General features: G+C 48.3%; 1 protein-coding gene across 1 annotated transcript in view; it reads left to right on the top strand.

Annotated features, from left to right (window-relative positions):
* Positions 1–14,928: 14,928 nt before the first annotated feature.
* The window catches only part of LOC144169833 (uncharacterized), a 29,480-nt gene continuing 23,559 nt past the window's right edge, over positions 14,929–20,849 (top strand). Inside the window, exon 1 of the mRNA XM_077699201.1 lies at positions 14,929–15,068. The gene's annotated coding sequence lies outside the window, so the exon portion shown is untranslated. The remainder of the gene's footprint in view (positions 15,069–20,849) is intronic.

Raw genomic sequence — 20,849 nt, 5'->3', positions numbered from 1 at the left:
AAAGCGTTGGTGGGTGCATTTGGCTACCCGAAAAGTGCTAGTTTTCTACGACAGAATCAGCTGACGAGCTAACGTCAATAAGGACCAAATGCAGACGTCGACTCCTAAATGTACGAGAAGCTGCGCCTTCTCAAAGGTTGTACCCTCGTGTGGCCGTCTTTAGCTGCCAGGCAGTACGCCAGTAGTTGCGGATCACGTCCGTTTATGGTAATAGCCGTACTGACGGTAAAACCTTCAGAGCAGAGTCCCCATACTGTCATCGGTCTGGCTTCTGAACTGCGACAACGATCTAGTCGGCGGCTATCCACACCTCATGTAACGTCGCATTACAGCCACCGGGGTGCTGGCCATTCAATTACTTCGGTTATCCCTGTGAAAATCTACATGCCTAAATACACTACCAGGCAACCCTGCGGCCTTTGGTGGAAGTCGAAGTTATTGTCGAGGGAGTCGGTGACCTTAGAGCCCTTGTCAGCACTGACGCTGCCGGCAAGGACGTACCGTCGCCACGTGCCAGGGGACTTGCAACCTAACAAGGACCTCGTATTACTAAGTCTGTGTGGCAGTGCTACTTCATTAGACCGCTTGAACGTCATCCTTGTTACGTGCAGTGGCAAAAATGCCCCGCTGAAATGTCCCGGTCTCCGATTACCTGCTACCTACCTACCTAATTCTACCTAATTCTGGGGTCAGGCTACCTCCTCCCTGACGGCGTAGAAGTCCTCGTTGAGCGCGGACAAGTCCGCCTACATCCGCATAGTCTGTATGAGTAGGCGACTCCCATTACAACATCGCTCGGCTTGAACATCACAATGCGCTATTCGTCGCTAACACTCCGAACCAAGCGTCCCACCAGTAACATTTCACACGCACCTCTGTTGGCAGCTACGCCCCTGGTATTTTCTCGTACTTGAAAAGGCGCTGGTTGGCTACGGTTTCCCAGGGAAGAATTTCTTACGGCTCAAGGACACGTACTTAGCCGCCATCATCAGTGCTCTTACGGGCACCGGGGAGAATCCGAACTTCATTTTCCGAATCTAAGACAGAAAATTAGTGTAGCCATCTTATCCTACAGGAGTGGATATCCGGCGAAGCTGTAGATAATACAATTCAGTAACCATACTCCATGTAAAGAACAGCACTAAACACCATGCAGGAGTATTTGCAACTACCCCACAGAGGTAAGTTGAAAACGTCCTTGAAACTTACCCGGCACGGCAGATGAGAGCCGTTGCCACCAGACGCCTTGTGAGGAGCTGAGCATCTCGTTCCGCATACTCTCTGTCTCTCTTTCCTAATTCTTGCTACGCCTGTTGCCGTGTTGCCGCCCAGCAGTGCCCATGTTATCGACGGCTGGTTGTGCACGTGTTCGTGGTGTAGCTTTGAAGCTTTCCTGTTTCATATGTTCACGTGGTCCTCTCGCAGACCGATAGGAAGGCATCCTCTTTGACCTTGAGTGGTGTGGTGGGAGAAGCAGCGTCACGTTGTTTCCCTTCTTGATGTTTTATTTTCTTGTTCTCCAAAGGGGGATGCGTCGTGTTGCTTCTCTTTGCTTTCACCTCCTTTTAGCCCACGCTCAACACCAACTATCGCGACAAACGAGAGGGTAGCAGTTTCGCCGTAAAAGAAAGCCAGGAGAGCTGCTTTGTGCGAGCAGACATTGATCTTTGTTTATAACTGCTCCAAAGAAGGACACTTTGGACAGTGAGCTACTCTTCGGTAAGTCAAAGAACAGCTTAGGTGGCCGAACATGTAAAACAACATTCGCTGCTACGTTGCCAGTTGCGGTTTGCCAGTTATACAAGAAGGCTTGAGGGAGCCAGCGGAGTGTTTTAACCCCCAGTTTCACTCCGGAAGGCCCTCTGAAGGCCAAAATCTTGGAGACACCTCAACATGGAGCGAACGGCAGCGGTACTTACCACAAGAGCGCTACGCAAGAACCCCTTAAGCTGGCAAGTGATACGGCCGTGATTATCAAGCTGAACTACAGCACATTGTTTATGATATACAGGATTTCCCAACTATCATGCACCAAATTTTAAAAAAGAGCAATGGCGTCACTCGGATAAAACCTAGTGCACAATGTTTCCAGTACAGTGGAGTAGAGACCAATAATTTTTTCGTCAATAACATTTAAGAAGGTATTTGTAATTAAATAGCTAACTCTAAAAGTACTGTCCTAATCATTAAAGTGTCAATGAGGCACATGTAGGTATACCTGAAGGACATCTAAGAACGGAATTTTCGGTGACATACTCATTTTTTCTGTCATAAAAAGAGCTCTGGAAATATGAAAAATACTGTTACGTGGCGGCAGGACACAGGAAATGAACCATGGAAGATGCGAGCGATGTATTTGCACTATGTACACGATGTCGGCCATAAGGGAGCCCGCGCCGCTGGGTCTTCTTCTTCTCCGGAGGTTAGGCCGACAGCTCTTTTATTTTTCTTCCCGTGACAATACCACGTGACAGCGCTCCCTCCCGCATCATAAAGCAGCGCTTTCGAACAGGCTCCCCCTGAGTTAGCCAGAATGAAACAAAGGAAAGAAACAAAAAAGAAAGAAAAGGAATCGCCGCTAAGCCGTGAAACTTACTGTTGCTGCCCCTTCCATGCCTTACGAAGGTGATGCACTGTATCTTCGGGCGTGTGACAGGTTAAGAAGTTGCTTTTCATCAGCTTATCTGAGGGCACTGCTTTCTGATGCGGGCGGGAGTGCCGTCACGTGATATTTTTTTATATTTCGCGGGGTTTCTTTATTAGTCAGAAAAAAGTAGCGCGCAATTAGTACGTCTCTAAAAATGTCGCAGTTAGATGGCCTTCGTGCGTACCTGCAAGTGCTTCTTTGATACCTTAATAATTGATACAGTAGTTGTCAAGTTAGATAATTAATTACAATTGCCTAATTAAATCTCATCTATGAAAAAAATTACTGGCGGCTACTCCACTGTACTGGAAACCTTATGCACTAGGTTTTCTTGGATAAACACCCTTGCTCTTTCTTACAATCTTGGTGCATGATTGTTGGAACACCCTGTATGACCGGCTGTGCCGAAAACGCAACAGGTACAAGCCTAACCCGAAGTTCATCGATCGGGTCAGAACGCAAGCCGCGGTCGCGGAATGCACGGTGGAGAACACCTCCCCAGTTTCCGCTTTGACTTCAATCTTTCTGGACCGTTGGAAAAAGGCTTATTCGGTGTTCATGCTCCGTGTCTAAATAAGATAGCCCGGGGCCTAGGCTGATACATTTCTCATTTAAGGTTTGCCGTCCTGGCCGAATGTAAAGAACGAAGCTGCGAGCAGCGGTGGCTGGGTAGGCCGCAAGGACAAGGAAGAGGATGAAAAGGCAGAAGAATAAACAGGGCAGGTTCCTGAACGCATCCTCAAAGGGCGCCCCAGTCTCACCGGGATTAGGGAGCGTACGTGTGCTGCGCCGAGCCGACGAATCAGAGCGTGTGCCGGGGGAGGAGAGGGCATATCTCCGGCGCGCGTCCTTTCGCCCCATGCACTCCTCACGGGGCGAGCGGCATAAGGAGCTCGCCAGAGAACAGCAGTGTCGACGGCGCGCAAATCCAGAGTTTCGAGCGCGGGAAGCCGAAGCCAAGCGGGAAAATGGAGTCGCATCGACAAAATTTAATCTTGCGGCAAAGCCAGCTGTATGGTGAATGCTATGTACAGGTCCGTGCAGGAGTAATCGGAGCACGAGAGCGGTGGCCAAGCTGCATCGCTGCGCCGCGTAGGAGCACCATCGGGAGCCAAGGAGCGGCTTTCGGGGGTGCATTCGCGCTGCTCCCTCCACCTTATCTGATATGTTTAATCGTCGGTTTGCTGGCTTGTCAGATTGAGCCTGACAGTTTTCAAAGGGTTATAGGCTATACACTAGGCTATACACTACACTATACACTAGGCTATACACAATGCCTGTGGCGCTGGTTGCCTGAGCGTGCACCCTGCCCCCCCCCCCCCCCCCCCCTTCTTATTGCACGCATAAGCGTGGTAAGGGGACATGGACGCCGCGCGTTGCGAGCAGTATACTTGACTTGCAAAAGAAGCGGCGGCGGTGAAGAGGGGTATAACGTGGGGCTGCAACCATACTACCTCTGTAGACGGCCATGCTTCTTTGCGCAACACACAATGTGTGCAAGCCATCTTAAAGCTTAAACCAATTTCTTTAATGTCGGCTTCACATTTAAACACAAACGCATTGCTTATAAAACATTTTTAAAGAGCAATATGAGCATCATATATGAAAATATGGAGACCGTAGGATAGTTTTTTTTTTAATTTTAAATAACTTTTTCTGTACGCTGAACACAAGTCCTTTAATTTTCGTTCCACACAGGTGCGAGAACTGGGGCTTAGGCATATACAGCTTCGCTGTGAAATATCTAGCCCGCTTTTGAGGCTGTTCTTTTATTTGGTGTGGTCTTCTCTGCTGCCAAGATAGGGCTGTCATTAAGCGCAGGATTGTTGTGAAAAAAAAAAAAGAAATTGAAAGCGCCCGTGACGAGGAAATTTCCTCTGTGGTAAACAACTCTGTGTGGTACACATAAACTCATAGTTCTCAGTCATAACCGCTTGTCTCATAGGCTACGTCTCGTATAGGTTGTATTCACTGGCGTGGCATGCATGCGGGCACCTATGTGTTTGCGCCGTCGCTGGTTACATCGGTCTCCGCGAGATGGCGGTACTCGTACGTCCTAAGCACACGACGCGTGTTTGATGTTCCAAACTGTCCCCCGCCTAACGCAGAGTAATGCCTCAACTCCAATGTGAGTGCCATTAATAACATATCTGTTGACACCACCGTTGAGGATCGGGTTGAAACGGGGCAGACGATGCACGCCTGCGGACGAAACGATCCGGGCTTGCCATTGACGGAGAACTTTCAGCGCCAAGTTCAGAAATCCGTGTGAGGTGCAACAGCCGGGTCTCCGACGAAGGGAGAGGGGCTGCCATCAGTGCTGTTTCTCCAGCCTTGCACCACTAGTGCCAGCTGCTCCAATTTTTTTCTAACGATTACGTTAAACAGCATCCTTAATTTCATCCACAACCTGTTCAATGCGTTATTTTTACAATTTCCCACTGTTTCTGTGCGCTATGTAATACAAAGTTGCATCCAATTATCATTTCAATATAATTGACGCCAATTTCGGGTTGTTAAGCTCGCTTGTAGCCTACGTTTTTGAACTATCAGAAGCACCCAGTCGCAATGGGCAAGAGCTAAGCCTCTCTCTCTCTCTCTCTCTCTCTCTCTCTCTCTCTCTCTCTCTCTCTCTCTCTCTCTCTCTCTCTCTCTCTCTCTCTCTCTCTCTCTCTCTCTCTCTCTCTCCCCCCCCCCTCTGCGGGTTCGAAGATTACCCACTGAACCCAGCGGCTTGTCTCGCGCATTTCATTTTCTCAAGCTGCAAACATCTGCGTATGTATGACGGTATATTCACGTATACGTTGATGCTTGGGCGAGTTGGTTTTTCATGTTCTTGAGTTCCCAGCACAAATAAACAAACAAACAAGGACGAGAGGGAGAGCGAGACGCACAGGCGCCTGTGTGTCTCGCGTTCCCTACGGTGGTCCTTGTATTTTGTTCTGAGCTGTGATTTCCAGAATACCCACATAACTTCTGTCCTCAGAAGTTTCAATGAACGCTCACCTACATTTTTTTAATAACATTGCATCTAACCGTTTGAACCAAGCCCATAAGTGGAGTTTTTCGTCTGACAAATATTCCGGTGGCACGAGATTTGCTCGTACGAAATGCCCTGAGACCAATTGGCATTCATGACCAATTTACCTCAGACAAGTGGGCCTATGTCAAGTGGATTTTTGACTAGTGGGCTTATAGACCATTTACAGCGAGCAGCTGGGCTGACCTTCCACAGATGACGCTAGCGCCGCACTCGCCATGACTGGCCTTTAGCACGGCGCGGTTTCAGTTTCCGCCGTGGGCTGCCATGGTGCTCAGCGAAGTGTGCAGTCAGAACATGTGGAAGTCACCGGGCAAAATTTGCACCGTAGGCGGATGTACTACCTGCGATCAGGACCTCAGGGTGTGGGACGAATCGCCACGCGAGTTTCACTGGCCTCAACTTCACAAAGACTTCCCGTGGGTGCGACCTTTCGCAATGCACTGCTTTCCGTACAGTTAGCGCCACACGGAGACCAGGCTTCGATGGATCGCCATTCTCCAACGGAAGAATTTTGTTCCAAAAACATCGGCAAGGGTGGCTTTCAGGCCGTAACGGAAGGCTGTTAGCAATCGTAGTGTAGTGCACGCACCAATCTGCCTCGGCACGCTTGTTCTAAAGCATACCTCCTGTTGTGTTTACGCGTTGCCTGCGTGTCGTTGCAGCGAAACGAGTCAGCGTGGCTGTTTAAGCCGATCGGAGCGGTGACTCCCTGATAATTTTCAAGTTTTAGCTAGCGCATATCAGCCTTGCCACGGCGTTGTATATCTGGTCTCGCGTTACGTGAAGTCCACTAAACGCCTTTCATCGCACCGCCGGCGTCCCCGTAGCCCCGTCGTTCGGCGCTGCCGCTAACCCATACTTCGTACTCATGACGAGCGCAGAAACCTGGCTTCAGTAAGCATTGACCGTGTTTCTTCGCACTGCAGGCGGCTTGTACTATGCAGGTGGGCGCAATCAGAACTAAGCCGGAGCGGCAGTTGCCTTACGCCGGAGGCTGCAGCTTCGACGTTATTTCCAAATTTGTTAATAATCCGTGTGTGAACGAATCCGTACATGCTCACGAGACAAAAGTGTGGCAACACAAAGCCGGTCGTGGTGGCAACCAGCGGCTCAAAGCTGTTTCATTTATATCAAGGGTCGGCAGACTTTTGAGGTTTGAGGTGGAGGGCCGAGTTGCTTAAAGCCGCCACGGCAAGGGCAGAACGGCAAGTGTAAAGGGGGGGGGGGGGGGGGGGCTTTTTAAAGGACCGGTTCAAAGAAAGGAAGTGAAGACGTTATCTGGCTAAGTGTTAAAATGACAAGCAATGCCAACTGGAAGCGATCTTGCTTTGTCCTGTCTAACCCCATTTGAGGTTAAAATTGCCATGTCAGCCTTCAGAAGTGACAAGGGGAGGGTTCTGACGTCGTTCCTGGGGCCGCATAATACTTCCCCGCATGCGGCCCGCGGGCCGCAGGTTCCCACCCCTGATATAAATGGTTGCTGTGTACGTAAAAAAAAAAGATGCCGTTAAACAGCTGTGAAACGCGTGAACAGGAGTTTAGTGATGGGCGCCAGTCAGAACAGCGCTTTAAGAAGCTTTATGGGCCATTTTTCGGGACTAAGTAGTTTCTGAAGGTTGGCACAGAATATCGACGCGTCCGACAATTCCTCATTCACAGCGACACTCTAAATAATCGCGTAATTCACCCATAAGGCAGCTCCGGCGTTCGCCGATGCGTGCCGGCCCATTGAAAGCCACGGGGAGAGACGCGTCCGAAAAAGGTAGCAATGCCGAGTGACGTCACATCGTCCCATAAGGCTGCGCCCAGGCCGCCGCTCTGTAAACTAGAGTGAACTAGAATAGTTCACTCTAGGGAACTAGAATATAGCTCATATTCTAGTTCACTCTACTGCAAACGGTGCATAGACACCTTTTTTTTTTTTTTTCATGCAGTGCACGTACACTCTTAGGCAAAAAGGACTAAAATAGGGACTAAAATACAGCCGTTAGTCTTCGCGGGCGACCGTTCATCTTCAAGGGGAGTATCTGCGGCAGAGTACGTGCCGTGTGCATAAATGCGGACTAACTGTTCGTCCCCGCCGATCTATAAGGAGTAACGGGAAGACGAAACGCATGCAGTTAGTCTCTTTGCTGCGTCGTTAATCCCCTAATGGCGTCGTCGTTGCCCTTTCGCGCATATGTCTGCGAACAATTTTATATTTCCAAAACACAAGCCAATTGCAGTCACTGGGTGCTTTAGATGGTGCCACGGCAGAAACTATTGGTGCTAGTTATAATAAAATCGCCTAGGGTTAGTAGAGCGGCGGGTAATGGCAAGGAGCGGCGAAGCGCGATTGCCATACGCTTCTCGGCGAGGTTATGTTGATACGCTGTGTTGCATACGATTCGTGCAAGGTAATAACGGTCAATGAAAGCTTTCAAGCGCCTTAACAGTAACGCAAAAATTAGTGACAATAGCAAAAGTAGATTCCTGAGCGTAATGAATATGTATATATGTTTAACAGGCGAGAAAAAACGCATGTTGCTGATGACAACTGCAAAACAAAAATGCTCGCTACAAGTAAGCGTCTCGAAGTTATCTTTTACACTCGGTACATAATTGCCTTGGGCACTGTCACAGAATTGAGCGAGGTAATAGTTTAGTGGCCGATGGCTCGGACGGGAGGAGCGACAAACAACTCCCCCTTACGCGCGGATTCGAGAATGTGGTTCGGACCTGCTAACCGGCGATAGGTCCACGCCTGATTGGCCGCTGGCGTGAGGCACGAGACGGGGCACGGGAAAACAGTTTCAAAACAACGGGCATTTACTTCACATTCACAGGAAATTCGAAACAGACAGACAGGAGGTTTAACGAGTTAATACACACTGCAGTTGACACCCCGTTGGGGTCAGAGCTGCCAAGACACCGACACGAAGTACATTAATCACAATGAAAGAAAAGGTACACGCCGTTACGAGCCCGAGGAGAAGACGACAGTAAATGAAGGGGACAGTAGAGTATACAATAGGCGGGGTTGGAGGCTTCCCCCAACTACTAACAATAGGCCCGCTAGAAACACACTCCGCGTGGTGCACTGAAGGAGGCGGATAAGCCCGTGCAGTCCGCTTAGGGAAATACAACACAGAAGAAGAATAGGAAGAGTCCGAAGAAAGGTGGAGAAGGGGAGAACATCTTAGCTGCGGTCCGGCTGATGGTCTCGCCGGGGTGACAGAGGCTGTCGGTCGTCTGTGGTGGGGCACCGCTGATCAGCGACGCAATTTGGGTGAACTCCGGCCGCGCACTGTCGCCTCCTTGAGGAATCTTCGGGGGCCCGAAGTTCACCGCCGTCGTCGCTCGGCCGCCCCAGCACAGCCCTCAAGGCCGACGCCGCGTCCCGGCCGTACGTCCGGCCACCACCAGTTCTCAGCCCATTCTCCCCGGAAACCCCGCACTGCACCGCGCACACCGGGCCGCGCGTCTTCCAAGAATTCCCGGGGCGCAGCCTTCTGCAGGCCGCGGCCCTCTCGCCCAACTCTCTCCCCGAAACACATGGCCAGCCGACCCGGGTGCGACAATGGCGGCTACGCGGTACGGCTCCTCTCGGCCCGAAAATGGCGAGCGGCAAGAAAACCCGTCAAGGAGGGACATGAATTTCGCGACAGGCACCAAAGCTATTACAATGCCGCAACTGCTGTAAAACCCGCTTGCATTTCCCAGTCGCAATCGTCTAGCGACGCGAATTTGAAGAATTCGGGCTAAGCAATACCGAATTCGCTTTCGCCGATGCAGGAAAATATGGCATGTTTCCTTATTCTGACACTCACACAGACGACACCTTTCACATACGTCACATAGAGCACTTAACATATGTATCGAACACTAAGAAAGCACTAAGCTTGCGCTAATTTGTGCGGGAACAAATGAGTCGTCCGATCGCCCAGCTACCTATCTCAACTAGGCGACGACGAGTTGATTGTTATTTACGAGAAAAACTATGGTTGTGAGGCTCTACTTCGAATCGAACTGAGCAATAGTCCTTAAACCTAGCAAAGCGCTATGTGCAAGGCGCGAAACGCGGTCACGTTCGCTTGCACAGATAGAAATTCGGGCACCAGTTGCAATGGATCTGTTGCGTTATGCACAGAACTACACGCTGTACACTTGAATATTATCTAGCTCGGCCACCACCTTATCTGCACAACAGCTGCCCAAGCCGGAGAAGTACTCCGACTGGCACATCAATTCTGCGGTTTCTCCGGTGCAGAGCTGAACCTTGAAAAATCCGAGGGAGCCTGGTTAGGGTGCTGGGAAAGAAAGCCGCGCAAGTGCTTCAACATGCGGTGGTCGGACCGCGTTGAGACATATCTAGGGGTAAAGATCGGAGTGGGCAAGGCGGTGGCGCCTCGGTGGAAAGCAAAAGTTGACGCGGCCGAATGGAAGCTTCACCCCTGGAGGAACCGTAACATATCCATTTACGCAAGGTCCCTCTTGTGCAACATGGTAGCATACCCCGCGATTCTGTACACAGCGCGCATCACCACCATCGATGCCGGCTCGATACAGAGGCTACACCGGTCGTGGGCGGTGTTTGTTTGGCGGTCACAATACGAGCCCATGCGCCGAACGAATCTCTTCTGGAGCGCGGAGGGGGGAGGCATAGGACTGATAAACGTAGAACTCAAGCTCGTCGTCCAGCGCTTCATTTTCTTCCGCGACCAGGTTGACCCGTTCCTTCAAGCGGCCATCCAATGCCTAGGCTCCTTTCACTTGCGGCCGTGGCTTGCCACGTCAGCGTCTGTCGATCACGGCTCTCGCATCACCGGGTTCTACGGGGAGATAGCGAACGCGGTGGCATCACTGCAGACGTATTTTTCTTGGGAATACCTGCTCACTGTGAACCCAAGAAAGTTATACTGGGACTTAGTAGCGCAGACTTTGCCACCACCTCTGTACCGTCAGCCTCCGGTCCCTCAGGGTGGAGGCGATGTGCTCAAGCGAGTCAGGCAATCGCCCATCCCAGTCGGCACAAAAGATTTTTTTTTCCGTTTCCACGCGGCAGTGTTGCCAGTCATGGCGCGTCAGCAGGAGCGGGGCTTCTTCCTTCCCTGGGGCGCCGGATGCCTCCTGTGTGGCAAACCTGAAACCGCAGAACACGCTTTCCTTGACTGCAACACAGCGATGTATTTCTGGCACGAAATACAATCGTGCTTCAGAACATCGTGGAACGTCACTTGGACGGGCCTCAAGTTCCTGTGCGTGGACACAGAGCACCCCGCTTTCCGTGATTGTGTCCTAGCCATTGGACTCCACTCCCTCTGGAAAGCGAGGGTAGACGCAGTGGAGTGCGCCCTCCACCCACAACCCGCATGGCGACACTTTCTGCGCGAGGTCCAATGGACGGTTAGTGCATTGGGCACATCTGACTGTGACCTGGAACTGCGAAGGAAGCTCGCCCGAGGCAGCCATGCGCTGAAGCGCTACAAAACCAATGAGGAAAGACGCAGGAAGGGACACGTCTAAGCCATTAATAAAATAAAAAAATGTGATTGGACCGTTTAACGAGCCAGCGCATCTACGTTGACCAGCCCCTCTTTTGAGGTACAAGAGAGATTAGCGCCAGCTAATAGGACACTCACAATTCCTTCAGCCCTTGTTTTTTGTATAGTCTGTGTTGCTGTTCTCTTTGTCCTTCTTTTTTGTTTGGTTTCTCTTTGCCTTTGTGTCTTTTTTCTTCTCCTGGATTTACGTTTGCTGTCATCTTACCACTCAAACATGTAACGGACACATCCGCTGTCAGAGCTGCTCCTGAACCATGTGTAACACTCGGCATAACGTGTATATTTATGTGTAAATAAAGTTATTGTTTCAAAAAAAAAAAAAAAAACCCGGCGGCGTGGTCTAGCGGATAGCGCGTCGGGTTCCTTGAGTATAATTCCGGGCGTCGGGCGTTCGATCCCTGCCAGTGCCGGAGTTTTTTTCTTTTTTTCTGCACTTTACGCAGTTCGTCCTTGGGGAGTATCGGAACGGATCATCCGGGTGGGGGACTAACCGTTCGTCCCCTCGCAGTTAGTCCCCAAAGGGACTAATGATTGTGGCAGAGGCCGTTAGTCCCCGAAAGGACACTCTTAGTCCTTTTTGCCTAAGAGTGTAGGGGAGAGCTAGTGTTCCCTTCCGCAAAACTCGCCTCCCCCTGTGGTCAGCAGCGGAGGCAGCTTTGGGGGGCAAATTGTTTCGGGAGCTGTTTTTTACTCTTATCAAATATATTGAGACCAATTTCTCACATAAAATATATAGCCTACTATTATTAAAACGTTATATAAAACCTCGCATAATTTGAGTGTGTCTATTATTACCAAAAATAATTACTAAAAATTAAGTACCTTCCTTGAGTAGTCGTGGCCATTAGCAAGTACCCCCCCCCACACACACACACACTCCCCGCTCCTGAAGAATATTCCCGGCTGCGGGCCTGAAAGGACTGCAAAAATGTAAAACCTATTTCAAGTAAACAGCGATGCATTCCAGGATGCCATGCAGCGATTGGAAAAAAATTAATTGATACTGTTCAGGTTCGGGGGGGGGGGGGGGGTGGATCTCAAAAATACACATGGAGGAAAAACGGGGGCGTCTATCAAAGCAGAAATTAAAATTACGCAGGCGTACTGGAAAGAAAAGGCCCGCATAATCTCCCACGCTCTTGAATACTCCGCTGCTGGTTTATGTCACCACACTGATTTGGTTACCACGCAGAAAATTTCCTCCGCACGGGGGCTTTGTATTTATACTTCGTCACGATAGCCCTGAACTAAGAGACAGCCGTTACTTGAGAGCGTAGAAAGCCACACCAAATAAACGAACAGCTTTAGCCAGCGGCGGAATTTTTTGTAAAGTGACGATAGAAATTCCCCTACAGATGAACACTTCGTATGCGCTGGTCAGACATATTTTGTTATCGCTTTATGATGCCTTGTGTCGCCAAAGGAAGCCGCGAGATACCAGAAAGGCAGCCAACACTATGCCACCCGTGAACCCTTTATAAAGCGCAACAAGACACGTTTCCAAACGCGCGTAGTTTGCTGCAAGCCAGCGGCGGCAGATCCTGGTGTTCCACGGATCAAAATAAGCCAGGTCCATTTGCCAATGGGAGTTTGCTCCTGGCTTGACTGTTCAGACTGTTTCGTGGGTTTTTTGGGAAGTTTCTTTTTCCCTCTTTTCGGATCTGGCTTATTATGAATTGAGACGGCAATAAGGAGATCGGCAAAAGATCTGTCCCCAGATGTCAACGACGAAGTGAACGGAAGACGAATTGAAGCAAATGAATCTGAGACCGAAATGAAATGAAACAATAATTTCATTTCGCCTCACCCGTCCCTACGAAATAATTCTGGTTATATTTATTCTTTTTACTCCCATATTTATTACTTGAGTACTTAACTATATAGCTGCCGCTTACAAGCCCTGGCAAATCTCCTGCCTCTGAGAGTACGAAACACTTCATTTAGGTGAAGAAGAAGTTATCAGCAGCCTTCTCGTGAAGCATTTCGGAAATTCATGGCAAAGCAATGGAAAGCTTGCTTACACCGTGAGTGCCTTCAGGCGTGCTCAAGAAAATTATCCTACGGAAGAATTCGAAAAGATCTGCTAATGCTGCCACGAGGACTCACCTGCTCTCCATGCATATCTCTGCTGTTCTTGAGGCTCTGTTGAATATTTTTAATGCCTTTTCCACCAAAACTCCATCGCACCATGCTTGAAAGTCAATTTAAAGAAATTATTCATAAGAATGCCGCATCAACTTGAGGGTTTCAATTCCAAACTTATCATCCCAACATTGCTCAAATACAAACTTATCACCCCAATATTGCTCAAGTTTACGGCATAATTTTTAATTACTTGTGGCCATAAACTTCGCCTAGCTAACATATAAAATATATCATATAATAGCTTTGAAAGCATTGCATTTAGGTCCGGTAACAAACTCCCGCTTGTTTCTCAAATTCGCGTTAAGTGGATCTGGCTCATTTAAAAAAAACGCCTCAAACAGCTGTGTAGTTGTGGCATGCTGGCATGGCAACTGAATTTTTTTTACCTTTTCACACAAGAGCAGCGAAACGAGGACCTGGGTTTTTCCTGGCTAAAGAACACACCTCCCCCCAGCGAAGATGCCCCAACATAGGAATCAATCAATCAATCAATCAATCAATCAATCAATCAATCAATCAATCAATCAATCAATCAATCAATCAATCAATCAATCAATCAATCAATCAATCAATCAATCAATCAATCAATCAATCAATCAATTTGTAATTATAATTAATTACTACTTCATATTTAATTAACCAATCAATCAATTTCCCGCAAGCTCTTTTAAATATTTCGATTGCCCAAATTTGACGATGTAGCACGCCCTCGAACAAAAATATCCAACCGGGATCCGGTGACGACACCAACGAAGTGTTGTTAACGCATCTGTCGAGGGCATGTTTTCCTTCTATATGCATGTGTGAATGTACTTCTTTATGATTGGCTGCTCGTCAAAATAGTTATGCAGAAACATTTATTAAAAGAAAAGAAAAGTAGGTTGGAAGGGTGAATTGCCATGGCTGGTCCCATCAGACGAAATTTGTAAAAGGCAATAAGGATGCGAAAGACCCTAAGGAAAGCACATTAAAGTAATGCTGAATGACTGCAGTACTGACATTTTATTAGACTGTAAGGATGTATTATGGCAGTCGCCTTCGGAGCGCACGGTGTAGCTAGAGATAGAAGCCTTACGGCACTTTTATTAGTAGTGTGCATAACGACCAGCTCACCCTACAACGTTGTGGAGATAGGAAGGCAAAACAGCGTTAAGACGCTCAACGCAGCCATGCTGTCTCTTGTCAGCATTGCTCTTCCAAGCAATCTTGACCCTCGCGCATGTACTTACAGCATATTTCCTAGACCGTTTCTTCTAAAAACGAGCGCGCAAAATTCCTGAGCAGGTAGTCACTGCCTGCGCTTAATTAAGGTAATGACCCGATGCAAGGCTATACTAAATGCCCAAGCACTTCGCATACCACTTCGTTGCTTAACTCTTCACTTTTTATTTTTGATAAAGGTCCGTATACACACTCGCGTTTTAAACGCGAATGCGCGCAGCCAATCCGGTTTTGTGTTTATTTTACGCATGTCCACAAGAAGCGGTGGCACCTCTCCCCGTTATGAGAAGCCGAGCCGCAAATTGCTTGCGTCAGCGCCGTAACGGTGCACGGAAAGAGGCGCGTAGTCACTATAAAAGGGCTCACGCGGCCCGTCCCGGCTGGCATTCGCTCGACGATCGGAAATCTTGGCTCCTGTCTCCACCTTGTAAAGCAAGACCTCACGCATACGGACCACCTGCAGGCGACAGTGAGTACGCCCCACCATTGCCTTCTGCCCATGCATTAATGAAGCCTGGGGATACATAGCGCCCCGTACACAGAACGCGGCCTCAGTAACACGGGGAATGAAAAAAAGAAAAACAAAGGAGGACGCCAGATACTTCTCATGAAAGAAAATAAAACTAGGAGCAGTCTAATTAAAGGAGCGAAGCGCTGTAGAAAGACAAAATAAGAAAAAAATACTGGTCGACAGCCAGCTTAAGGGCTCATCGTGCCTCTAATCACGGTAATCTTCTCACGCCCGTTCACACTGCGCCTAGTATCTTCGCGGCTAAATAATAAGCCCCACGAGTAATACCGCAATACCGTAGCGGCCGGCGTAGTACAGAGGGAAAGCTTGGGCGTGAGACTCAAGAGCTCATGTTCACTCTTAACCTCCTTCCTCGTTTATATAACACGCTTAAGATAACCCGGGAGTAAACTGCGAACCTTAGTCGTCGTTTCGAGCCAGTATACGCAGCCGCACGCGCAGCCTTAATATCACAAAGACCCTTAATTAAGATGCACATGATAGCAAGAACTTGAAAATGTCACAGCTCTTGTTTTGCTTGCTGTAAATGAGCGCACATTTCTTCTGCATGATCTCTCCAACTATTTTTATATTTTTCTATAATTATCTCATTTTAGACACCACGACTATGTAATGAAACTCCTTTGAATGACTAGAAACGAAATATTCTCATCGACCCATATATACACGCCGTTATTTTGCCTTCAGTGAGAGTGATTTATAGTGTATAAAAGCTTCTTGAATATTTACAGTAATGGGTGGCGTTGTCTCCAAAATTTACCGACGCAATCACCCACTTTTGATTTTTTTTTCGCAAGACTATTTCTTTCGTCTGCTATTACTATTTAGACGCACAGTTTCTGTGCAGTGCTAGCTAGCTTTCCGTACCCATGCACAGGAAACGAATCAGCGCAGAGCCGTCCGTAGCTAAAAGCCGTCATTCATCATTCTAAGGAGTCCCGTGACCTATGGCCAACAACAACGTTGATTTACAGTGGAAGTTTTTTTATATAACCTTGTTCACTTAACTTTATTGTATTGGTGAACTATAGCCACATAGCCACATGTATGAATTAAATTCGTCAGCTTTGGATTAAAATAAAAAAATTAGTCCCACACTGCTTGGCCCTGCAACAATGCTGGGTGTATAGCCCTCCACGCCCCCCCCCCTCCACCCCCCCCCCCCGACTCCCCTTGTTTTCCGGAATCTAGATGTCTTCTTTTTTTTTGCGGGAGAGAGTGTTCACACGCATTTGCACGCGTCGAAATCCGCGCCTAATAAGGCGACCGGATTGTCATAAATCCTATGAGGTTATAAATGACCGTTCGAGCGGGCTACACGCTGCGTATGCAAACATATCCACCTCCCCACAATCTTTCTTACTAATCATTCCCACCCGAAAGAACCTGCTCTCATCAACAACAGCTACAAAAAAAAAATCTAAACGCTACAGTTGAGAGAGCACGGCCATTCCCAACTGCGAACTCTGGGCAAAAAAAAAAAAAAAAACTGATCGATTTTGCTAGGCTCACTGTAGAACATGTGTTCTGAAAACTTGTTTGCTGGTACCAATATCCTCGCTCGTCCGCGCGGATAATAGCTAGCAGAAAACACGGATGTAACTAAAGGGCTTTGTCTTAGGATTTGTTCGGCAAATGAAATGTCAGAGGTGGGTATGACTGCCTCACCTTGTTGCGCGCGGGCTGCTTCGCTACACTGCACGTGAACGACCAACAGTTAGATTGGAGCAAATTCGACGAATAACAAGCCCAGACGTATACGACTGAACTCATAATGTGGTATGCGCTGTGCGACGTCACAGCACATTTCACGAGTCACATCGACGATCTGGGCCTTGTCATTGAACTAGTTTTCCCTTTCATGGATCGCAGTCATTCGTCACTAAAAACGTGATGAGCGAAGACAGAAATATATATATATATATATATATATATATATATATATATATATATATATATATATATATATATATATATATATATATATATATATATATATATATATATATGTGTGTGTGTGTGTGTGTGTGTGTGTGTGTGTGTGTGTGTGTGTGCGATCGATACTTCCGCCTCATGATGAGCGTATGCGGGGGATAAGTTATCCTTATTGCCACTTTTTCATTTCCAGTATTGCATGTACTTTCGTAGATTAGATGCAGAGCAGCTGCATGTTTCCAGGCGACGTTTTTTCGAGCGAAAGCTCCATTACGCGTCATCTTTCAAGGTCATTCATCGCGCCGCAAGTAACCTTCAGCCGGCGGCGCCCTAGCTGCGCCTTTCTTGTCGCTTCGCGAGCTCGGAGCTTCGCCGCTGCGCCGCTGCTTGACTAGGCGAGGGGTAAACGGCTGCTTCGCCTGCGCTTGGAATCAGACCACGCGACTTAGCAGGGGTTTAGCGGCTGCTTCGGTGGCGCTTGGTCCCTGAATCTCGACATGGGTGGAGCGCCCGCTGGGTTGTCTGTGCATTCCCTCCAGCGCAAGGGCATTCATCCAGACGATATAGGTAGACAGCAGGCTGCGAGATCTCAAGCAAAGCAAAACTTTCGGGAAACACTGCCTGCATAGTCGGTGCTTTCGCTCGGGGTAACTGAGCCGTTTTCAGTGCGGAATTACTAGCTGGCCTCGGCTGATTCCGCAGATATAGAATTTTTTTTCACTTCCTCTATTTGCCAGTTCATAGCTCGCTTGCGCAAACGTTGATGCGCAGCAGTGGGAAAGGGCCACTCGGTTATGCGGCGGCCAATCGTTAGGCATGAAGTCATGATTTGAAGCGCAACCTCGACTACCGGCACCCGAAGTTCAACGTGCGCTGAATATGACGTTGCTTGGCGCGTCGCGAGGCTCAACTTGGAGGTTACCTAACGTTAGGCTTAGTTAATCATAGGGCGTTGGCCTAACGTGTTGTTTTGAGTGCTAAGCATTATGGTACCCAATGGAGAAAGTACTCATTTCACTATTGTATGACAAACTGCGGGTAGTTTGGTCTGAGCTTTGGCGCATACCTGATAGTCGCTACTGTTCTTCTAGCGAAATGGTACGTGTATATCCAGAGATGTGCACATACCCGCCGCGGTGTATTGGACAATGCATAGGAATGAACGCGTCTGCAGCGTGCGTTTCCACAGACTCTTCTGCCTGCGGAACATGCTGGGGCATTCCCGAATCAATCACCGCAAGCACCACACGCTTAAAAATGGCCGCAGGTGGTCTTCACCGCAACACTCTGGAACGACCAATCATCTTGACCAAGTGCGCAGGTTTATCGAATGACGAGGCCCAGCATGCTATTAGAATAAAAAAAATAGTATACGCTGTGACAAGGGCGCAGATGCACGCCCTGCGCTGTTGTCAAGATACCACATTTTGCTCTAATCGCATGCTGGGCCTCGTCATTTGCCAAATTTGCGCACTTGGTCAAGATGATTGGTCGCTCCAGAGTGTTGTGGTGAAGCCCACCTGCGGCCATTTTTAAGAGTACAGGACAGTCGACCACAAGAAATCCGTGCGGGTACTCTGAATTACGTGTGCGTATACTCTAAAGTCTCGCAAATTATTACACAACAACGGAGTAACCAATACTCGCAGTGGGGTATCGAACAAGGTTTTATAAGTTGGAATGGGCGCTGCTTTGTCCGATATTCGGCGTTCGCATCAGCCACAGCGTCGGCCAATATTTTTTTTTTTTTTCAATTATTTTGTGTGTAAGGCGCGTTACGAGCCCTGGTGAGCAGGAAATTTGGGTTTCTTGGCTGAAGCCATAGCAGCTTGCTTAATAAGCGTTTGTCTTGGCGCAAAGAACAAATTTTCTGCGTACTCGCGCATCGACGTAAGCGCGTTTAAAAAAGTACGCACCGTGCGGCCTAGGCCTAACGACGCTGGACCCGCTTCCCCGAAACTTTTAAACATTTATGACCATTCAATTGCCTCCGAACAATGAACGATATAAGCATGCAGGGCGTCTTTTTTTACACGAAAACCCATTTTCAATCTCGGAAGGAACGCATAGGGAATAACGGTCTCCCTGCCTACTCCTCAAGCCGGCTCGGATAGGCGGCTGGAACTAATTCCAGCGCGCGGTCAGTGCAGGTGCAGTGTGCGGATATCTCGTTCGATCAGACTTTGGCACGACAGGCGCGTAACAGTCTATTTGCTGTGCGGCGGACTCACGCCCATCTACGCGCGCTTATGCGGAGCTACGTCGTTTGACAAGAACTATGCGCCCATCTGGTTGGGCCTTTACGCACCACAGACTCTCTAATGCAATCCTGTAGTTTGGATGCCCCGCAAGGCACTTAATTGCCCAATCAATGTAGTCGACAAAATATGAAATTTAGACGAATAGCCGTACCACGAAAAATATTTGACTTAAAAGTTCGGCCTGCGTTGTGGCATCACGCAATGCAAGTGTGACGTTGCGCATTGCGCAATGCCGAGCGCAGAGCCCATTTTGCGTCAAAAGGTATGTAAGTACGTCACTGTGCTGTCATTCTCCGAATATGCTTCGTTGGCGTGATGGACATGGTCCCTTAAACGCGTTGTTAGGAAGCTGAACGACGGTATAGCCTTAGAGTGCAAATTAGGAGAGACGTAATTTCAGAAGCCACGGGAGAAAGTCCACGGAAATATAAGGAAGAATACAATCAGATGCGAGCTGCGTGTATTTTTTTCTAATTTATGCATTTTTTGCATGACGGCAAGAAAAGGTCACGCTCACAATGTACAATGAACTGTAATATTGGCGGGGCTCTTGCCTCAGGTGCGAACTATTATAAGGCATTTTCGTACACTTCGCAATTTTAAGAACGTACAGTTCACCACTTTTTACCTCACCCTACTTTAACTATTCAGAATTCCCATTCACAGCATATGCTCGACGTTGCAACTACTCTGAGGCAATCCCGCAGTTAAGCTTCACCCCAATGTACTCAATTGATAAAATAATGCCGCCATGCAACGAAGCAAAATCGGCGAATGACAGCAACGTGCATACTATTTCACTCAAGATGTGACTGCGTTCGCCCGAAAGCGTTATAGGTGCTGGCATCAGGAACGAAAACAGCCTCAACGGGCAAGAGACAAGGGGTCGCTAACAACGATGTCAACCACCCTTGATTTCTGCGCCGGGTGTGTTATACACAGTTGAAATTCGTCCGCCCATCTAATTGATCAACCTTGAATTTGATACGACCGGTGTTGACGAATTGTTTTAAAACTGTAACATCGGGTCTACCTATTTTGTATTTACGGGAGCCGACATTGATGTTCGTTTATTGTGTTACACTTACAATAACGGTTCCGCATTTACGAAACAACGTCTCGCGCTTCAATTTCGCTGTCTTGTTTTTCTTTGGGATAATTAGGGACGGGTTATAAAAAAACATATATTTGTGATTTGACAGACTCCAAGTTTCTGAGATGTCAGCTGCGATTAACCCTCTAAACATATATATAAAATATCTTGCCTAGCAAAGCGGCAATAACGAAGGAAACGAGAGACATACGCGTTTGCAGGAGTAAAGCACGCCCACATCCCACGTGCTAGCCTCAACACTGTCTCTTATGCAGATTTGACGTTGTTATCTAACAAAAGAACGTGCACGCCGCTGATCTCGACAACAATAGCATTAAAATGTGCAGCTGGGGCCGGTATAGACTCCGGCACTGCTCTATTTGCCAAGAGTTTGCCTAAGCTAACTTTTCTCAATGCGGCCTGCTAGTA

Source organism: Haemaphysalis longicornis, unplaced genomic scaffold (genome assembly GCF_048455015.1).
Source record: "Haemaphysalis longicornis isolate Haplotype H1 unplaced genomic scaffold, Haemaphysalis longicornis Haplotype H1 scaffold_1, whole genome shotgun sequence".
In the NCBI taxonomy this organism is placed as follows: domain Eukaryota; kingdom Metazoa; phylum Arthropoda; class Arachnida; order Ixodida; family Ixodidae; genus Haemaphysalis; species Haemaphysalis longicornis.
This window is presented reverse-complemented; position numbering and strand designations above follow the sequence as displayed.